This window comes from Saccopteryx bilineata, chromosome 1 (genome assembly GCF_036850765.1).
Source record: "Saccopteryx bilineata isolate mSacBil1 chromosome 1, mSacBil1_pri_phased_curated, whole genome shotgun sequence".
Classification (NCBI taxonomy): Eukaryota; Metazoa; Chordata; class Mammalia; order Chiroptera; family Emballonuridae; genus Saccopteryx; species Saccopteryx bilineata.
This window is the reverse complement of record NC_089490.1, coordinates 339004770-339027482: the sequence shown is the minus strand read 5'-3', so window position 1 is coordinate 339027482 and position 22713 is coordinate 339004770. Positions and strand designations below refer to the sequence as shown.

At 34.7% G+C, this 22713-nt stretch overlaps 1 non-coding gene across 1 annotated transcript; it reads right to left on the bottom strand.

The window, feature by feature from the left end:
- Positions 1–1866: 1866 nt before the first annotated feature.
- Positions 1867–2026, bottom strand: LOC136321394 (U1 spliceosomal RNA). Its single transcript, XR_010728651.1, has one exon. It is a non-coding gene; the product is annotated as a U1 spliceosomal RNA (small nuclear RNA).
- Between the last annotated feature and the right edge of the window lie 20687 nt (positions 2027–22713).

Here is a 22713-nt window from a genome sequence, read left to right as displayed (position 1 = left end):
GCAGGAGTCTGTCTCTCTGCCTCCCCTCCTCTCACTGAATTTAAAAAAAAAAAGAAAAAAAAAAGAAACAGAAGACATAACTGTATATGTAAGTTATACAATATATCTATCTTTCCTCCTCCCTCCCTCTCTTCTTCCCTCCCTTCTATTTTTCCTCCCTCCCTTCTATTTTTCCTTCCTTCCTTCCTTCCTTCCTTCCTTCCTTCCTTCCTTCCTTCCACATAACAATTGCAAATATTAATGGTGTTTTCAAGAATAATAATCAATCAAAAAATAAATAACTTAAAAAATAAAAAACATTTAAAAAATTAAATTTATTTTATTTATTTACTTATTTATTTTACAGAGACAGAGAGAGAGATTCAGAGAGAGAGATAGATAGGGACAGACAGACAGGAACGAAGAGATGAAAAGCATCAATCATTAGTTTTTTGTTGAGCATTGCGACACCTTAGTTGTTCATTGATTGCTTTCTCATATGTGCCTTGACCGTGGGCCTTCAGCAGATCGAGTAACCCCTTGCTAGAACCAGTGACCTTGGGTCCAAGCTGGTGAGCTTTTTGCTCAAACGAGATGAGCCTGTGCTCAAGCTGGTGACCTCGGGGTCTCAAATCTGGGTCCTTCCTCATCCTAGTTGGATGCTCTATCCACTGCACCACTGCCTGGTCAGGCTAAAAAATTAAATTCTTGTTAATAATTTTCTTTCTACTTTAAACATATATTGTTTTTAATAAACATTTAAAATAAAACCCACACTAGTTTTAAGAAAAACAGTTTTGCTGTAGTATACCAAAGACCATTTCTTTTCATAGTTTTAAGGGTTTAGACCCAGACCTCTTTGAGATTTGGCCAAAGTAAGAAAACTCTTATCCTGAGCCAGGCAAGAAGGTAAGACAAATAGGGCAGAAGATAAGAAACTGAAGGAAAATTGAAAGAGAAAAATGACATAGATTGTAAGATTTATTTTTGGTTTGAGAATAGTTCTTAGAGGAAGACGGAGTGAGAAATTCTTATTTTCAGATATTTATTCTCTAAGCTAGCATTATGTGTACTGTGTTAGTCCTGAAAATACTATGTAATGCTGTGCTACTGCAGATCTCTCTCCAACTCCACCTTTAATGATTCCACATTGGTAATTCTAAATCAATAATAGTGGGAGAATTTCTACCATGGAAATCAATTAACAGATGCTAAAGCAGCACTTCCATTCCCACCCACCTTCCCTGCAAATCCAGTTGGTAAATATTTACCAGCAACCACAGAACATATTATTTCTTCGTGATCTCCTCCTTTTATTTCCCCCAGACACATACAAATATAATACATTTTAGTTGAATATTATTCATTTTTCTTCATGGAACGATAAAATAAAATCAATTACCATCAATTCTGTATTTAGTCATTGCTTGATATTATGCTAGGTAACATCCGATGGCATTAGTGCTAACAAATAAAATATTGTACTTGCTTTTATGTTAAGAAGAGAAGGAATGGATAGATACATATTCAAGTATGTTTGCTTTAATATTGAAAACAATGTATATTTATATAATATTGACTAATATTTAAAGTGCCTTCATAAAGTCTCCTTTATTTGATTCTTACAAATAACCCTGAAAAACAGCATTGTGACCACTTATCCAATGAAAACTTCAAGACAGGCCCAAAGTTACAAAGTAAAAACAAGGCAGAAATAAAACAAAATGCAATACCCAACTCCTTTAACTCTGCATCCTGTGCCATTTGTACTCTCTTCCACTATTAACCTTCTCTTGTTTGTTTATAAAAGGGGGCCTTCCAAATTCTACCTACCAAAGTTAGTGAAACTGTACCTAGATACACTGAGCTTTTATTTTATTTATTGTTCAGGGGAGAGTGCAAACACAGTCCCCCCCACCACAGATTATGCAGTCGAGTTTTCCACATTTGGGGAATCACAGGGGTCAGCATCCAGAGTGCAATGGATAAGCCTCTCCCTGGAAAAACTGCCTTTGTCACTATGGTATCTCCCTTGCCTGGTAAGTAATACCCTGACCTTTTTAAGGAACACTTCAAACGTCTATTACGGCAAACTTAAAATTATTGTTCTATTTTGTGAAGTATAATCATATAGTGACTCTTAACTCTAGGTTCTCATTCAATTTATAAAGCAATATAATATTAAAGTGGGATGGCAGCCAGGACAGGTAGATTGACAGAAGACACACATGCTCCTATCCCTGAGTTTGTCCTTCAGGTGCCTGAGATATTGATGGGCACAAGTTGTCTCCAGTTCAGAATGAAAGGCTATACTATAAAATGCAGTCTTTCAAAGGACAACACTACTAAAGGAAACAAGATGTATCTAATGGGGATAGATGATAAGACATACTGTAAGTGCATGAAGAGAACTGCAGAAAAAAAATTTTTTTAAAAAGTTAAAAATTCAGACATTGATGATTTGAAATTGGACAGCGATAAAAAGTCACTTGCAAAAAATTGAATCAATCTATGTTTTTTATCTTTAAGGATATTCAGTAGATTTCTGTGGGAAAAGATGTACTGAAAGGTTCAAAAATGTAAAGTTATTACAGTAGTCCCAGACCAAATCAATCCAAATGTATCCCAGATAATTTTGGTATAAATTGATTAATGCCACTTCATGGTAAATGAAGAAAATAGAAAATGCATAATAAATAGTTGCTGTTGTTCTTGTCATTTTAAATCTCGATCTCTTTATTATTACTTAAAACATTGGCTACAAAATACCACCCTGGAGATACAGGACACAGAGCAAATATTTGGTAATATAGTCTATGTCATGCAATCAAAATATTTTCCCAGTTTAAAAAGAGTGATGGATGACCTGTCTGTCAGTAAAGAAGATGAGGTTTCCTCATGGGCTCTCCCGCAGGCTTCTGCCATTAGACAAAAACACTTGATAAGAAATTACACTTTCTCTACTATACACCTGAAACTAATACAAAATAATATTGACTATAAACTGTAATTGGAAAACAAATCAATAAAAAAATGTATCAGAAATAAATGAAATTGCTTGGTTGGGGAGAGGGAGATGCAGTGTAAAAAGGAATATGAATAAACTAAATAATTTGCATTTGTAGAGCATTCCTGTTTACTTTGTCCTATGTGGGTCCCTCTTTTTATCCTTGTATCATCATCTTCTTTCTTTTCAGCTCCAAAATTCTCTTTCTATTTTAAAATGTGTATGGGCCCCATTGACAGTTGTTCCAGAATAAGCCAATATTGAGGCAGTTAGTGTGTGGAATGTCTCAGGTCTGTGGCAGTAAAATCAAACTCTGATAAGTGCATAGGCAGATAGGCAGCAGGCCTATAGACCATGATGGTGAGACAGACACTTTGGATCCTGTCTGTGGCTAAGCTCATTTAAACTTGTTTCTTTATCTGTAATGGGGGTTAGTAAGTAAACCTATCCACAGACATTTTATGAGGTTTAAATGTGTTAATATTTATAAATAAAACATATAATTGTACCAAAACACAGTGCCACATAAATTATTTATATATATACATATATAATATAAACATTACATATGTATATTTATATATGTAAATATCTATATATAGAGATAACCATGTAATATGCATCAACCATTTACAAAATATTTTGGATTTGATCAAATCAATATTTTGCTTGAAATTAATAGAGAAATAAAGATTTAGCAATATTTACCATATGGTTTTTAGAGATTACTGTTCTGACTCAGTGGTTATAGGAGGCAATAGGCCTTAAATGATATATATCCAAACTTTTCAGACAAGGTCATTGTATTAATTAATTCTGCACAAAATATCATTTAAAGACTCAGTGACTTCAAACAATAAAAGTTGTTTATTATCTCTCATTGTTTCTGTGGGTTAGAAATTTGAAAGTAACTGTCTGGGTGGTTCTGATGCAGGATCAGACATAAGACCAGAGTAAGATGTCCTGGGCTGCAGTCATTTAAGGGTATGACTCGTCAGGGAAGCCACTCTCAAGGTGGTTCACACAAGGCTGGAAAATTAGTACAAGTGTTGCAGGATTTCAGTTCCCCTCCATTTCAGCTTCTCCACAGGGCTACTTGAAGGGACTTAGCCATAAGTCAGCTTTTTCCAGACATGGCAAGCAGTCCAAGAGTCCCAAAGAAAAGTTGCAAAGTCTTTTAAGATCTAACCTCAGACATTATACTGTCACTTTAGTCACATACTATTACTCATATGGTCAACACTGATGCAATGTGGGAGGGGACCATACAAGACCATAAATATAAGGAAGCATGGGTCATTGAGGGCTATTTTATAGGATGGCTATAACAACAATCATAAATTATTGTCATTTGTCCAGAGGGGCTGGCATGGACATTTGGTCCAGACATCTGGTCTAGTTAAACTGTAGGACAATATGTTCATTTCAACAAACATTCACTTAGAATCTATAATGTATCAAGCAAAATGCTACATGCCTGGTTGCACAAATTGAAGATAACAAAGCCCTAGATGCAGTATGTAGAGAAGTTAGATGCTTTATAATAATCCAGGAGGACTGGTGATGCAAAATAATTGACAGTACCAATTGAAAGAGGAGATAATTTATTTGTTCTCTCATGGCTTTGGTTAGTTTACATTAGTCCTGCAGATTTTTAGTCAGTTTAAGTGAACTTATAAAGTTGAGTCCTTGATCATAAGGAAAGAACCATTCTTTGTAATGATGATGATGTCACCAGATTAACGATGCTTTCTTAGCTTGGGCTAGAAAGACTGAGAAGGGCCTGACCTGGTGGTGGCGCAGTGGATAGAATGTAGAACTGGGATGCATATGACCCAGGTTCAAGACCCTGAGGATGCCAGCTTGAGCACAGGATTATCTAGTTTGAGCAAAGCTCACCAGCTTGGGTCCAAGGTCGCTGTCTGCTGTAGTCCCCCAGTCAAGGCACATATGAGAAAGCAATCAGTGAACAACTAAAGTGGCACAACAAAAAATTGATGCTTCTCATCTCTCTCCCTTCCTGTCTGTCTGTCCCTATTTACCCTCTCTCTGACTCTCTCTTTCTCTGAAAAAAAAAAGACTGAGAAGGGTTAATGCGTTCATAATTAACCTAGGAAGAATAACAGTCATTATTGTATTCACAGAGATGACATGCACAAAGTGAAGGAAAGATCACTTATATTGTTGAAAGGCTGTTATGTAGAAGAGGAAGTAAACTACAAGTCCCAAATAGATGGATTTCTGACTAATAAGAATGATTTTAAGATGATTTAATTGTCTAGAGCTTAAGGGGTTGTCTTATCTGGAAAAGTCTAATTAATTATTTGTGATTGGTTGTTTTTAAGTTCAATTTTCTCAGATTCAAGTGCACTGATTCTGACTTAGGTATTGGGTTGCATACATAGGCCATCAAGAAATTAGAGAACCTCAGTCTGGCCTCTTTGTTTAATTAACAACATACAGAGACACTGAGAGTGGCTGTTTGTTTCTTGCTTCAAAACTACACTAAAACAATGAAATGTGAGCTTATCTGCTGAGCTTCTTTTGACAATCAGGCCAACTCTCCAGTGTACTCAATGACAGAGTTTGTGTTAGTGAAATTAAAAGCCTCAGAAAAGGTAAGTATCATGTTTCATTTACAATAAAGATTGGACTGGCTGCCAAACATCTCTTTCAAAATATAGTAGATGAAATAAACAAACTCTTTAAATCCCCTGATATCATGCTAACAAGGTAGTTTCAAATTCAGAAAAGGGAGGGAGAATGGAGCCAGTTAGATTGCCGCTTGGCTGCCAAATGGACTTGAACTCCAATCATCTTGGAAAAAATATCATTAACACATTTCCAATGAGAAGATACCTAATATCACTGCACAATTATTTTTTTTAATTACCTGTTTTCCTCCTTAAAATTCTAATGAAATGATTTTGCATTTACATATCTTTAATGACATTTTAATCATCCATTATGAATGTAGGCAATTTGCAATTTTTAGTCAACATACTCAGATGTGTACTGTTTATGAATTCCAATGTTTATTGGATAATTAACTAATTAAATTCTGTTTAGAGCTACACTAGTTAAGCATGCTCCATAGATTTCATTTTTAGTTCACTTCAATTCTAAAAATCTTCCACATCCCTTATTAAAAATTCTGAATAAAGAACTTTTATTCTCTAAGAATTATAAATTCTCACAAAATGTCTAAATATATCAATCCAATTTTGCTAAAATCTTATAGACAAATACTTACAGTGGTAAATGTCATAGGATATTTAAAGTCACTTGGGTGTTATCATTTACTGGCTTGTGGGGTTACAGTGGTCTGAAGGCAATTGAATGTTGCTTTTTCTATGATGAACATAGACACATGCACCCTCATGTTCATCACAGCATTATTCACAGTGGCCAAGGCATGAAAACAACCAAAGTGTCTCTTGATAGAGGATTGGATAAAGAAGATGTGGTACATCTATACAATAGAATACTCCTCAGCCATAAGAAATGATGACATAATGCTATTTATCACAACATGGATGTACCTTGAGAACATTATACTGAATGAAATAAGTAAATCAGAGAAAGATAAGAACTATATGGTTTCACACATAGGTGGGATATAAAATAGACTTATGGACATATATAAAAGTGAAGTGGTTACCGGAGAAAGGGAATGTGGGGGGAGGGATAGGGGAAGGGTGCAAAGAGGGACAAATATAAGGTGACAAAAAGTGATTTAACTTTGGGTGATGGGTATACAACATAACAGTTCAAATGCTATAAAAATGTTTACCTAAACTTATGTACTCCTATTGATCAATGTCACCCTATTAAATTTCATTTTCTAAATAAAATTTTTTAAAAAAGAATGTTGCTATGTCCCAGTCCATTCCTCCTGAAGACTGGATTATCACTTAGAAATTCTTATTTTCGGTTATCTGAACACACAAAACATTATGACACTCCCTGTGGTTTTGCAAGATATTTAGAAAGGTAATAAATGAGACTCCTTGGAGAAATAATCAAGTCTGAAAGTGCTCTGGTCCCTGTTTTGATGGTATATAGCATTCCATGTTTCTGTAAGTGTTAATGGGAATTTGTCAAGCTTGGATAATTAATTCCACATTTCAACAGTTTTAATTATCTAATACACAGCTGATTTTCTAAACTGCCCATACTGAGTTTGCTGAGTAAATTTACAAATGAATTATACATGATTGATTAAACTATTTAAAAATATAATTGTAAATCATTTTATATATTAATAAAAGAAAAGGTAATACTGAAAACAATAATAGAATTTCTCAGGAGAATTTTTCTTGGAATTTTGCCTTTCAAGACTAGTAAAATCAAAAGACATGCCCAATAAATACTTAACAATTTTTTTCTTGCAGACCAGTTGAAAAAACTTTTGCACAAAGAAGAAACAAAATGTTCTTTGACTACTGCAAGTAACCTTAGGATAATATCAAAGGCTTAACTGGCATTTTGAGTCCTCCTAAGATTAGACAGTTATATTTTTAAATAGTATTAGAATTTTAACTTTTCTGCATTGTCTTTCAATAAACACTGTTTTCATATCGAGTACATCAAGCCATATTGATTCTAGACATTATAACCTTGTTAGTCATATAATATTCCTGTATTTATATCTCGTGGTTGATATTTGGAAGTATTTTTTGAAGGACTCCATGTGGAATGAAATCATGGGAAAAAGCATGTAGGTATCTATTTCAGATCATTTTTATGCTAACATTTGAAGAATACCTATATGATAAATCTTGGTCCTTTGGTATTCCTTGAAAATACAAAAGAGTTTCTCAACAAGTTTGCAGATTTTAGTTTTTCTTTTTCTTCTTATTTTTAATTTTAGTAATAAGTTTTTTAGCTATTGATTACTACTGGATCTGGACGTTTTATGATTCATTGAAAGTATTGACACTTTTAGAATGCTTACCAAAATGTAACTCGAGTTGATTTTATTCACTGATGTTAATTGATCTACTTATATCAACTTTTTATTCTAGATGAGAAGTCTTGTTCTGACTCTAGGGCTTTATATGTGATACATTATTAAATATTTATTATATAAAACCATAGTGGTTTATTTTCAAATTACCTGTTTATATTAAAACCTTAGCAATGTCTCCACTGAAATTTATTTAGTATGTCTATAAAATTAAATTCTATATTAATTTGAAATCTATAATTTCTTTTTTTGATGGTCTACAAAAATACTTATTACTTATTTTGTATTAGCCCTTCATGAAATATAAAAGTAAACCAGACATACCACATACTTTAAATAAGTTTACAATCTAAAATGTAAGGCACTATTTATATCTTCACAGTTAATGGGGACCCATGAGAACTTAGTTTTGTTTTCACTTGAGATTAGGTTAAAAAAAGTATTCTCTTTTGGAATAAGTAGCTTTTATGATGGACTGTCTTAGAAGTCTATGGTTTAGACAAGCTGTATATAAGGAAAGAGGACACTTCAGGCAGAAGGATGATAAATTGCAATCAGACAGAGTAACAAAGTAACACAGAAAATAATTATTTTGATTTCCTTGGATATTGTTGGGCCCAAAATGATAGTGGCTTCTGAAAAAGCTCTCCAGTTCGAATCTAAACTATTACCAACTTTTCTCATTTTTGTGCATGAATTGTGAATTACTATCTCCTAAATCCTTTATGAAAGATGTCAAGATACTTTAGAGAAAGTATGACTATATAAATATAATCTATAAATATATATTTATCACTATATACCTTCATAGAAATGAATATATGTATAATTCAAACATATAACATTATATATAGACATTATATATATATAGACATTATATATATGATATATATATAAAGTTTATAGTAAATCTTTCATGGTTCAGCAAGAGCAACAGAGGCAAGTATTTCCTAAATGCATGCAAATAATCTCTACAACATTCAAGTACTGTAGAAACAGTTTGAAACCTTTTGTTTTGTAGAAACCTTTTGAAACAGGTTTAGAAGAAACATGCTAGCTTTCTTCCCTTTATAAAAATAGCTTAACTCTTTGTGACAAGTTTATTTCTGCTCTGCATAACTCTTTGTGTTCATGTGTATATTTGTTCCACACATTTTTCTTAAGTATTGTACAATGGTAAAAACAGAAATAATTAAAAAAAACTGAATTCAACGTCTATTCATTTAAAATAGTTTGCAAAACATCTAGAAGCAGGAAAGACAGGGATAAAATATAGATAAAAGAACTTTTATATAAGCGCCACTCTGGGCACCTAAGAGAGTTTAATTCAAGAAACCATTGAGTCTGCCCTGGGGAGAGGAAAAGGGAGTCGTGAATGAAAGGCTCTGCAGACAGTAGCTGTAACAGTAATTATTTTATATGAATTTATGCTTCAATAAGACATCTACTGAACCCTATCAAGCCTATACAGTCTTTACACTATTTTTATTATCTTGTTTTTTAAAAATGTTTTAAAGATATTTTCCCCTTATATTTTTTTCTTCCACCCTAAATTCCATATGCCACATGGTCAGAATACCCCAACACAGTTAACTTTCTTAAAGGAATCAGCAACTGAATTAACCTGGCAAATACCAGAAAAGGTATTTGGATTTATCAAGGCTATATGAAAGTATCTGTAAATTATCCCTCCTAGCCACCATGCTCACACCCGGGTGCTTTAAGAAAATAAAGTGTAACCCTCTTTCTTATTTTATTTTATTTTTCTTAAGTTGGAAACGGGGAGGCAGTCAGACAGACTCCCTCATGCGCCCGACTGGGATCCACTCGGCATGCCCACCAGGGGGCGATGCTCTGCCCATCTGGGGCATTGCTCTATTGCAATCAGAGCCATTCTAGTGCCTGAGGCAGAGGCCATCGAGCCATCCTCAGCACCCTGGCCAACTTTTTGCTCCAATAGAGCCTTGGCTGCAGGAGGGGAAGAGAGAGACAGAGAGGAAGGAGAGGGGGAGGGGTGGAGAAGCAGATGGGCGCTTCTCCTGTGTGCCCTGGCCGGGAATTGAACCCAGGACTCCTGCACGCCAGGCCGATGCTCTACCACTGAGCCAACCGGCCAGGGCCTGTAACCCTCTTTCTTAATATACAATTTTTATGTATAATCTAATGATTCAGTTATAGTTGGGTCTCTATGGTTCAAGACCACTGGAGATTTCCAGGTTCTAAATATAAATTGCCATGCCATAGACAAGCAGGTCAGTGTATTCCTGGTGGAATTCTTGTTAAAGCACATTTCTCTTCTTTCCTTGGGCGAGGTATGGCACATAAGAGTGGAAACTAAAGACGACCCTGTCAAAAGATTTGTTGTTGTTGTTGTTTTCAGGAAAAAGCTGATCTAATAGCTCTTTGATATTCTTAGTAAGATGGATAATCATACATTTTTTGACAACTGGCCAACATTCTAGGAGTCTCTTCTTGATGTCAATAGTATTTATATTAATATATTAATGACCAACAAAGTGATGGTTACTGTAGTGGGCAATGTGAAGTATTGCTAATCTACATGTACAGATAGAAGTTGAGCTTCAGAGGCTGTGGCTGACTAATCTAAATTAGCAGCTGGCACTGAGGAGGGGATTAAGCACTAAACTGATATTTTCACACTGAGCTCAGTTGTTTGGACACTCAGGGTGAACCCCCAGGGCTCACATCTGTAATTGTCCTTGCCTTCCTGAGTGGGTTACTGCTAAAAATCCACTTAACCAGGCATTGTGCTATAAGAAAATCAGGGCCCTGAATTTAAAATCAAACAACATGGCCTGTTCTGATGTGTAGATTCTTTCGAACAGGACTGGCTTTTGTGGGGCATATGCTCTGTAACTGCTATGTCAGGAAATAAAGTGAAAACTGAGGGTTTCTCAGGTATTTTTGAAAAATATTGTCTCTATAGAGAACTTTATGTAACTTGTCCATTCTTGTGTAGGAAAGGTTTCAGTTTACTCACCCATACATGGGATGATAGCAGGCATTCCACTTGGGGAGAACAGCAAGCAAAAGGCCTGGGGCATGCAAGGCCTTGCTCTGTAGAGGAAAAAAGAGCTAGTTTTCTGTATTGAAACATGAGGGACTGGTAGGGATCTGGCTGAAAAGGAAGTGGGGCCCATTTTGAAGGGTTTCTGCCTGTCTAAAAGGGTCAACTTAAACCTGTGATTAATGTGTGAGTGTGTGTTTCCAGAAACGAGTACTACAATTTTTTAAGAATAGCATGGCCGCATTCATTTTACAGAGATATCTTTAGAGTGGGAGGTGGATTGGAGAGGTGAACTATTTGTACAGGAATTAGGGAGATGGAAATAAAAACAGGGTCTGGGCATCTTATAGATTTATATAATTAGCATTTCTAACAATGGCCTTAAAATTTGCTGGTTCTAAAAAAGACTTAAGACTGTATGTGTTGTCCATCAGTATAGTATGCCATAAGAAACTTATTTTCTTTTTTTTTTTTTAATTCCAGAGAGTCTTTTTATTCTCTGTCTTTTCTTTTATTAATTTTAATGGGGTGACATTGATAAATCAGGGTACATATGTTCAGAGAAAACATCTCCAAGTTATTTTAACATTTGATTATGTTGCATACCCATCACCCAAAGTCAAATTGTCTTCTGTCACGTTCTCTCTGGTTTTCTTTGTGCCTCTCCCCCTCCTTTTATCCCTCCCCATTTATTCTCTGTTTTTTCTTTCATGAATATAACTGAAAGGCCAGCATTAAACTTCAAATGTTGCAGCATTGCATTTATGTCATGAACTCATTAAGGATACTGAACTGAAAAATGGTGAGTCTTTGGGTTAATCATATGTTGCTAACAAGTTAATTGGTAGAAAATCTTCAATTATAGAAAATAAATCTGTATTATTTTGGATATTTAATTATCTCACATTCTCAAAGAATTTCATTTAATATATGTTTTCTTGGTACATAATAAGCATGCCTATTTATAGAAAATATTAAGATTGAAGACCCTGGCTGGTTGGTTCAGTGGTAGAGCATCGACCCAGCATATGGAAGTCCCGGGTTTGATTTCTAGTCAGGACACACAGGAGAAGCACCCATACATCTGCCTCTTCCCCCTTCCCCCTCTCCTTTCTCTCTATCTCTCTCTTCCCCTCCTGCAGCCAAGGCTCCATTAGAGTAATGTTGGCCCTGGCACTGAGGATGGTACCATGGCCTCTGCCTCAGGCATTAGAAGGGCTCTGGCCGAAACAGAGCAATGCCCCAGATGGGCAGAGCATCGCCCATAGTGGGCATGCCAAGTAGATCCTGGTCGGTCGCTTGCGGGGAGTCTGTCTGACTGCCTCCCCACCTCTAACTGGAAAAATACCAAAAAAAAAAAAAAAAGAAAGAAAGAAAATATTAAGATTGAAACCATGAAATTGGAACTTAACTGCTAAAATCAATTTCTTGAATAATGTCAAAGGAGGACAAAAGTATATATACTGCTCACAAAAATTAGATGATATTTTACTGCTTCATACCTATCAACAATACAGGTAATAACAAGTGTTGGAGAAGCTGTAGGAAAAAGGAACTATCATTCACTGCTGTAGGGAATGCAAAATAGTACAACCATCATGGAAGAAAGTATGATGGTTCCTCAGAAAATTAAGAATAGAACTACCATATGCCCCAGCAATCCCTCTACTGGGTATCTACCCCCAAAACTCAAAAACATTGGTACATAAAGACACATGCAGCCCCATGTTCATCACAGCATTGTTCACAGTGGCCAAGACATGGAAACAGCCAAAGTGTTCCTTGATAGAGGATAAGATAAAAAAGATGTCATACATTACAATGCAATACTACTCAGCCATAAGAAATGATGACATAGTGCCATTTTTGACAACATGGATGGACCTTAAGAACATTGTACTGAATAAAATAAGTAAATCAGAGAAATTAAGAAGTGTATGATTTCACACATAGGTGGAATATAAAACTGAGACTCATGGACATAGATAAAAGTGAAGTGGTTACCAGGGGGAGGGTGACATGGAGATGTGGAGATGTGGCGATATGGGGAAGTAGGGGAGGGGAAGAAGGGTGTAAAGAGGGACAAATATAAGGTGATGGAAAATGATTTGACTTTCAGTGATGGGCTTACAACATAATCAACAGTTCAAATGCTATAGAAATATTTTCCTGAAACCTATGTACTCTTATTAATCAATGTCACCCTGTTAAATTCAGATTTCTAAATAAAATTTAAACAAAAGAAAAATGAAAGAGAAACTCAATTCAACACTCAAACTAGCCATGATTTTTCAAAGAAACAAAGCTTAGAGATGGGCAGTTAGTTTTCAATTAAAACACAATGAAACAGGCCCTGTCCAGTTGGCTCAGTGGTAGAGTGTCAGCCCAGCATGTGGAAGTCCTGGATTCAATTCCCTGCCAAGGCACACAGGAGAAGTACTTGTCTGCTTCTCCACCCTTTCCTTTCCATTCTCTCTATCTCTCTCTTCCCCTCCCGCATCCAAGGCTTCACTGGAGTGAAGTTGACATGGGTGCTGAGGATGATTCTATGGCCTCCACCTCAGGTGCTAGAATGGCTCCAGTTGCAATGGAACAATGCCCCAAATGGGCAGATCATCACCCCCTAGTGGACTTTCCAGGTGGATCCTGGTCAGGTGCATGCGGGAGTCTGTCTCCCTGCCTCCTTGCTTCTCACTTCAGAAAAATTTAAAAAAACAAACCCACCATGAAACAGTATATAACTTTTTAAAACAATATAATACTATTCTTGAGGCAAGCTATTCCTACATAGAGTCAATTTTACATCTTAGGTAAAGTCTTACTTAAAAATCCAGTTGTATAAACACATTTACTATCCTGCAATTTACCACTTGAAAACATAGACTTTTGCCTCACAGTAAGGGTTAGTTAAATAAATAAATGTATAAATAAGTATATGGCAAATGAATAAATTAATGAATAAATGAATGGGTGAATATTAACCTAGAAAATCGCATAAGACACTTAAATGGCAACTTCATCTCACATTTAAATAGTGCTAACTGCTGACAATAATCCATAAATATTCTTTATCACCAGTCTACCTAATTGCAAATGTAATAGATCTTGAACTGTATTTTGGTTAAAGTACACTGGGTTGAATTTAACCCAGATCAGTGATATTCAAAACATTAATAAGCACAGGGATCATTTGAGTAAAAATGTTAATACTTTACACCTGTGGTTTCACAATCATAGATTCTAATTCAGTTGGTCTGAGATATGGTCAAGAATTATGATTTCTTAAAAAAAATATTTAATTTAACTTTATTTATTCATTTTTAGGAGACAGAGAGGGAGAGAGAGACAGAGAGAGAAGGGGGGAGGAGCTGGAAGCATCAACTCCCATATGTGCCTTGACCAGGGAAGCCCAGGGTTTCGAACCGGTGACCTCAGCATTTCCAGGTCAACGCTTTATTCACTGCTCCACCACAGGTTAGGCCTTAAAAAATATTTAAAAATAAATCTTATGTACATGGTCCAGGGACTATAAGCCAATAAAGACTCTTCTGTTATTCTAATTCTTTTTTTTCCATTTACTAGCATTCTTAAGCTTATCCCACTCTAAAAACCTTTATGAATATGCCCTTCATTCTCATATACGCTTCACTGATTCTATTCAAGGTAAGTCAGGGCAAAATCATGGAGTCAAATACAAGGGGAGTCTCTCTCAAAAATAACATTGGATCATCAACATAGATAAAACAGTAACTATTCAAGAGCTTGTCTTTAAATTCATCTTTTAGTTCACCAACTCTTCACAAGTATATTTTGAGAGATGATACCACGTACCAGCCTTACCTGCATAAACTCTATATTGACTTCCTTTCTCTAATCTATAACTTTATAACAAGAAAAAAAGTGTGCTTGATGGGACATGTCCTATCCTTTGTAGAAATGTATGTGTGAACTGTTGTTCTTATTTTGAGGGAAATATAAAGTAACTTTAAAAAACAGTCCTAGAATTTTTCTAATGGCAAATACCAAAGGAAATATTCTTAGCCTTTATTAAAATATATGTATCTCATCTATTTTTATCCTCCTAGAAATAAATACTTAATAAAGCACTGATGATATTGCATTCCTTAAATAAGAAATCAAGGGCTCAGAGAGATTAAAGCAGTTAAACAAATTCAAAGAAATAATTAGTAAGACTGTGACCCAAGGCAGACTAATTCCATAGTTTGTGTCCATACACATCTCACCATACTACACTGGACCCCTGGGAAACAGAAGGTGTCATCCATAATAGATCTATCACTAATGACAGCAGACCCTGGAAGCCCAAGTGTTTGTAGGAGTCATAAATAGACTAAAATAATGATGAACCTGTGGATCACTGACAATGACTCTGATAAGTGCAGCTTTTAATAATGCCTGATATTCACATGTGGTCTGTGACCAATCAAGGCAAAAATGTTGCATGTGTTCAGTGAAGAAAACCTATCAAATAACTACTTGGTAACTACTATGCATCAACCTTGAGCTTACCAACAATGATCTCATCATTATAGGCTGAGGTTAACAAGACATTGTACTTGTCTCCAAAGTTTACAGCCTTCTAAATAACATATGAGTAAATAAGAGGGATTACCGTAAAACAAAAATGGATATCCCAGAAGGATCTAAAGAGAGTCCAGAGATAAGGTAGATCAAGGTAATTCCAACCAGGTAGATCAAGGTAATTCCACAGAGAGGATAGTATATAAACACATTAAGGATGGTAATACACTCTATTTTATTAAGTCTCTATCCTGTGAAGCTGGGGGGCTTTCTGTCCCACAAACTCCCTCAGCAGGATTAAGCCAAGAATTCAATTTAATTTTAATTGCAGTAAATCCCAGAAGACTAAGAAAATTGCAAATGTATTCCCTGAGGTGAAAAACTATACCAGTATCAGCTTCATGCTTAATTGAAGCAGATACAAAATCCACTAATTAGCAGAAGCAAAAAAAAAAAAAATTAATTTTTTTTCTAATTGAAAGCTCACAGTTTACAGTATAACAATTACTTAACTAGATTATTTTTATATTAATATCTCTTTTACATGCTTATAAATTCCATCTATTTAGCTCACCACACCTAGGAATTTAGTAAAGTTTTCTTTATTTTTGTATAGATAATCATTGTTCTATGCATTCAGAAAATGGGTTCTACAGATTTTATCTTGAGACCCACTGTACAATAGAGAAGGAATAGCTGGAATAGCTAAAGGACACTACTGTAAGTAGGAGAATGTGTGGAATTTTTAAACACTTATTTTTCTTCCAAAACTTTCTATATCCAAACCCTCAATACTGGAAGAGAAATTGAAAATTATTTGAACTCTACTGTTGTAAAATATAAAGATATTTTCCAACAAAGGGACTTATTTTTGTCCATAAATAAAAAAAACTATATGGAGTTCTCTTACTGACTTTTGTCCAGAGGCTGTGACAATAGCCTCTGTTCCAAATATAAGTAACTTCTCTCTAATACATGACACTTGTGCCGAGTCTTCTGTATCCAATCAACTGTTGGTGTTCTCCCAATATTTGGTGCTGATTTTTCTTATTCTTTATTATACATTGGTATGCATTTGTATGTACACATGAGTGGGTGTGTGTGTGTGTGTGTGTGTGTGTGATATGGAAGAGTTGGTTAAGGAGTACTTTTAAATTTCAAATTTACTACTTAATTTAAATTAGTTTACATAATTTATATTATAAGGTACTATAACAACATAATAGGACACTTGGAAAATGGAATAGGAAGAAACAAATACTCTCACTACTCTAACCCAACTGTAATGATATTTTTATGTTTATTTTTGCATAGTTGTAATAATGTATTTTTTTTAGTTGTAATAATATTTTATTTTTTGTCCCACCATTATCATTTTGAAGCATGAGCATTTACTCATGGCTCCTGAAAAACGTTTGCCTTCCTTTCACTCACATACTTATTCTCTCTGTTTCTCCGTGTGTGTGTGTATAAATATATACATATATTTTTTTCAGGACCCTTGCATACACACACACACACACACATATGTATACATAAACAATATGTTACTCTCCACATCTGTACTTTATTCATTCATTCCTTCTTAGTCTACTACAGTTTGGCTTTGGCCTCAATGCTCTACCAAAATTGTCGTAAGACCAAAAATTACTTTCTACTTTCATAAATGCAATGGATATGTTTAGTTCTTTATCTTAATTTGTAGGCAAAAATCTTATTAGAAACAGGTTTAGAAATTTTGAGAAATATGGTAGAAATGTTGAGGTGACAGAGTTTTACTGTTACTATAGTGACTGCCTCTTGGTTTGCACCGAGAGTCTTTCCCAGACTCCAGAGTTAGAGAGGCAGAGACAGAGAAAATGGTCATGCATATGCATAAACATTAAGTTGGCCCATTCTTCATTTTTTTTGCCATTTTGGACTTGAAAGCTGTAAACAAACTTTATTTATTTTTTTACTCTGATTCACACTCTCTCCCCTACCTCAGGCTTGATTAACTTACAACATTAACAATTAAAATTCCCTCTAATCAGTTTCCCAGTTTCCAGAAAATCCCCTCACTAATTTAACCTCCACAGTCCTGAGAATGACCTTTCACACATAGAATTGCTGTATCATAAAATAAGTGTCCTAAGTTTCATCACTTTCAGCCAAGCATGGTTATAATTATGTAATGTATAACTTTACATAATTGTAGTTATATTATACAGATTAGATTTTGCCCTACTATTATCACTTTGCAGTAGTAAAACCTTTCTTTATGCCTCCTAGGAATATAGAAGGAAAGATTTTCCAGAGAACTTACCCTGAATGAATGTTGTTACAAAGCTGTAAGAAAATCTTATTTTTGGAACTCAGTAATTGCAAAGTTCAGTTAACAAATATCATTAACCAATGCATGCATTGTGGAGTCAGACAGCGAGGATTTAGATCTTGCCTCAAACTAGTTTGTGGCATTGAACAAGTAATTTGACATTACTGTGCCAAAATACACAAAATTTAAGTAGATACAATAATATTTATATCACCTGCTTATTGTGAGGATTAATAGTATATGTTTAAACCAGTGTCTTGCACATAGTTACATGTATATAAAATACATTACATGTATATAAAATAGCTTTCTGCTGGTATTATGGGAGATTAATTTCAGGACCCCTGCATATACCAAAATCTACAGAAACTCAAGTCCCTTATATAAAATGGTGTGTTTGCATATTATCTACACACATCCTTCCATATACTTTAAATCAGTGGTCCCCAATCCCCGGGCCATGGACCGGTACCGGTCCATGGGCCATTTGGTACCGGTCCGCAGAGAAAGAATAAATAACTTACATTATTTCCGTTTTATTTATATTTAAGTCTGAACGGTTTTATTTTTAAAAAATGACTAGATTCCCTCTGTTATATCCATCTAAGACTCACTCTTGACGCTTGTCTCAGTCACGTGATACATTTATCCGTCCCACCCTAAAGGCCAGTCCGTGAAAATATTTTCTGACATTAAACCGGTCCATGGCCCAAAAAAAGGTTGGGACCACTGCTTTAAATCATTTTGAGATTATTTTTAATACCTAATCAATATAAATGCCATGTAAATATTTGTTATACTATAATTTTTAGGGAACCATTTCTGTTTTATAAAAAATTTTTTGATCTACAGTTGGTTGAATTTGCAGATGGGGAAAGTACAGATACAGAGATCAACATATACTGTATATCATGTTATTTGATTTACATATGTACCTAGACATACAGGGGGTCCTCAAGTTACAACAGTCTCAATATACAATATTTTGAGTTTATGACACTCACCCCCATAAAAACTTAAAGGAATTGATACATGAATATTTTGGCTTATGATATCAGCATCGTACTTATGGACGACTTGGGCAAATTAGTTTGGTTACATGCTGTGGAAGAATATGCAGTACAGTATATTTGTGTCTTTTTTCTTTTTCTGTAACTTAGTTGTGTTTTTATGTTCTAGATTATGATTTTATAACTGTGTTAGGATAAGGAAGTGACATAGGCTAGGGTACGTTTCGACTTACACCAAAATTTGGGTTATGCCACTGTCAAAGGAATGGACTGTGTCATAACCCAAGGATTCCCTGTATATATAAATGAAGTAACATTAGTGCCTGTGAAAAACTTGAAGAAAACTTACACGTTACATTTTATCAGAGGCAATTTTGTGTAGTGCAAAAGCAATGATTGTATTTCAGAAGACCTTACAGCTTACATCTAAACTAGCTCTAATGGCAGTTACTGTATAACTTTTGAAAAATCTAGCTATCTAATGACAATAGATATAATTATAATATACAAGGTTTCTGGATGAGGAAACTAAGACTTAGAGTCTCTTGACTAATATTTTACAAGTGGGAAATGAACCCAGTGATTCAAAGGCTACTCCTAGGAAACATCACAGCCTCTAAAATACATACATTAAATCAAGTGATCTTAAAAATTCTTAAAGAGGGTCAATTACATGATACTCTAAAATAGCAAATACAACAATAAGTAGATGAACATTGTTGTCCCACTCAATAAAATTTTATTGAGATATTACTTAACTTTTTAATATAAACATTTTTAGTAAAGAAATAAAATCATTTGTGCTGATTACATAAATAAAATACTATATCATTCTTTACTTTGATATTCATTTTTCTTTTTCCATTACTCAACACAATGCCTAAAATCATAGATATTTAAGGATTTTTTTTAGTTTTCTTCTTTTCTGCTTGTTTGTGATGTAAAATATACAATGAAAACCTTTCTTGGTGCTGGCTGGTTGGTTCAGTGGATAGAGCATTGGACCAGCATAAGGATATCCCACTTTTAATCCCTAGTTAGGGCACACATGCAAAGCAACTATCTGTTTCACTTCCCCTCCCTCTCCCCCTTCTCTATCTCTTCTCCTCTCACAGCCAGTGGCTTGGTTGGTCCAAGCATCAGCCTCAGGCACTCTCAGTTGATAGCTCAGTTGATTTAAGCATTGGCTCCAGATAGGGGTTGCCAGGTGGATCCTAGTCGGAGCACATGCGGGAATCTGTCTCTCTTTTTCCTCTCCTCCCATATAAAGCAAACGAACAAAAACCTTTCTTACTGTCAAGTACTTTTCCAGTGTATTCAAAAGCTCTGCTAGTAATAGACATCTTTATGTCAAAATTACCTCTATTGAGATATCTTCTCTTTCATTTTTGATCCAAAAGCATGTTTTAATAATATCATCTTGCCTATATTAAGTAAAAACTACAGGAATTACAAATGAATAGCATAATATGCTTAGTGACCAAGTTCACACTTTCGTGATCCTTATAAATGTCACCTTCTCTTTCAGGTTTCAAAAAGTATCTTTTTATCAAGAATGTAACAAAGCTTCAAAGGTTCCTGAATCAGGCTCCAGGCTCCTGTGTTCAGAGAGTAGATATCTTTTCACTCAAAATAGTGCCCAGAATAGAGTAGAAATAGCCAGATGGCCCTAACTAGAAGCTCAATGAGAAGGTTTATATGATAGTAAGTCCCCAAGTATGAATTAAAAATAAAAATTATTTAATGGGGATATATCATTATAGTTCAAAGAGAATTCTAGAACACTAAACAAATTTAGAGGTATTTAAGATAAATGCTTTCTTCTTAATTAAAGAAACTGAAATTCAGAGAGGTTAATTAATGCATTGCATTAAGTGCTGGGAAAAAGCAAAGATTGGAACTCAGGAGTTCAAACCCTCACTATAATATAATTTAATGTATATTTTCTATAGTGTTCCATTTAATATAAAGCATTATGCCAGCATACTGGAAATTGCTATATTATTGATATCTTTTGTTTGTAGATAAGCTATACTAGAGCATTCATGAACACCTTACTGCATATGAAGTTTCTGATTCAAGCTAAAACTGAAGTAGTAGAAATTGTCAGTGACAGCACAGAGAAGGTATCATGTCATTGAAAGAAAAGATTAATTTATTGTGAAATATTAATATAAGCAAAAAGTGACTTCTCCTGGATAAGTGTTTGATGATCCCACTTCTGGATGCAGGTAGTAGGAATTCAACCACGAGAATGAAAAGTGATTCCACTTGGGGAACAGGAAGAGCTCTTGGTTGAGGGACAGCCAGCTATAGCATCCTGAGTTGCAGCCAAATTCCATAGATCATATTAAAAGGAAACCAAGCCAAGCCTGGGTAAAAATCACATATTACAGACGGAGAATAACAATACTGCACCTGGATCAAGTGGATAGGTAAAAATAAAATGAGTTATAAGTGTTTCACCATAAGAATTTAAAGTTATACTAAAAATCTGATCGTGCAAAATGGCAGTTGTCTGCTATCAACAAGAAAAGTCAGATTGAACTAACCCAAATATTATTCCATTGGCCAAATTGGCTACCAATTATTTCCAGCTCCTTCACTATTAGGAACCACAGGGTGATATTGATGTCATTCCGTAGAGCCTTAGAGCCATCAGGCATGGTTAAAATTGCATGGATATATGGATATGCATAAGTATGTGTAATTTTTTATGTTGTTAAAGGTATGCCAATATCGACACTAGGTAAATCTTGTCTGCTTGAGATTCAGGTTGTCATAGAGATACAATAAAAATGTTAAAGCAGCACAATTTCTTACTACATTTATAAGTATACACACAAGCATTCACACATGCTTCTCCCCTGAATTCCATCTGGCAGTGCTCTATATTACAATACAATTATAAAATCAGAGACTAAAGGCAGATGTCATGTAGTCTAACCCCACAATTCTTTTTTTTTTTTTTTAATATTTTTTTTTAAATTTTTTTTTTATTTATTCATTTTAGAGAGGAGAGGGAGAGACAGAGAGACAGAGACAGAGAGAGAGAAGGAGGAGGAGCTGGAAGCATCAACTCCCATATGTGCCTTGACCAGGCAAGCCCAGGGTTTCGAACCGGCGACCTCAGCATTTCCAGGTCGACGCTTTATCCACTGCGCCACCACAGGTCTAACCCCACAATTCTAAACACAGAGGTGTGTGGTCACTCAGCCTCTCCTTGACAGTTTTGTTTTACCCTTCTATGTAACTAATATTGAACATAAACATAGGGTATGTTTGGTTTTGATAGTTCTGCTATAAATTTTATTTTTGGCTTTTTTTTTTTTAGTTCTCTTGTAAAAAAAGTTATGTGACATAACCCTTATGTAGTCTTACTGATTTTCTGTGTTCAAACTCCTAAAAGTTTATTTTGTATAATACATGGTATCAATTGATGCAAAATATAATTTATCTAATTTTTAAGGGGTATATTTTCATAGTTTATTATTATTAAGGTGATTATCAAACTAATAAAGTAAATTAGAGTATATTAAAAATAAAAATTATATATGTATGTGTGCATATAAAGTGAAAATTACATATATATAATAAAAAACTCTCCATGTTACATATTAGCCTATATCTAACTATATCTATCAATCATTTATCTATTATGTATCTATTATCTATCTATCAAGCAATCAGAGAACTATAAATTGTCACAGTCAATTTGAATAACTGTTCGGCAGTATCTGTGAAAGCTAAACATATGTCTAACATCCCAAACTGTCACACTGGTAGGGAAAAATAACACAGCTATCCCACTCATTGGTAAATACCCATGAGAAATGAGAGCTTATATCAACCAAAAGATATATA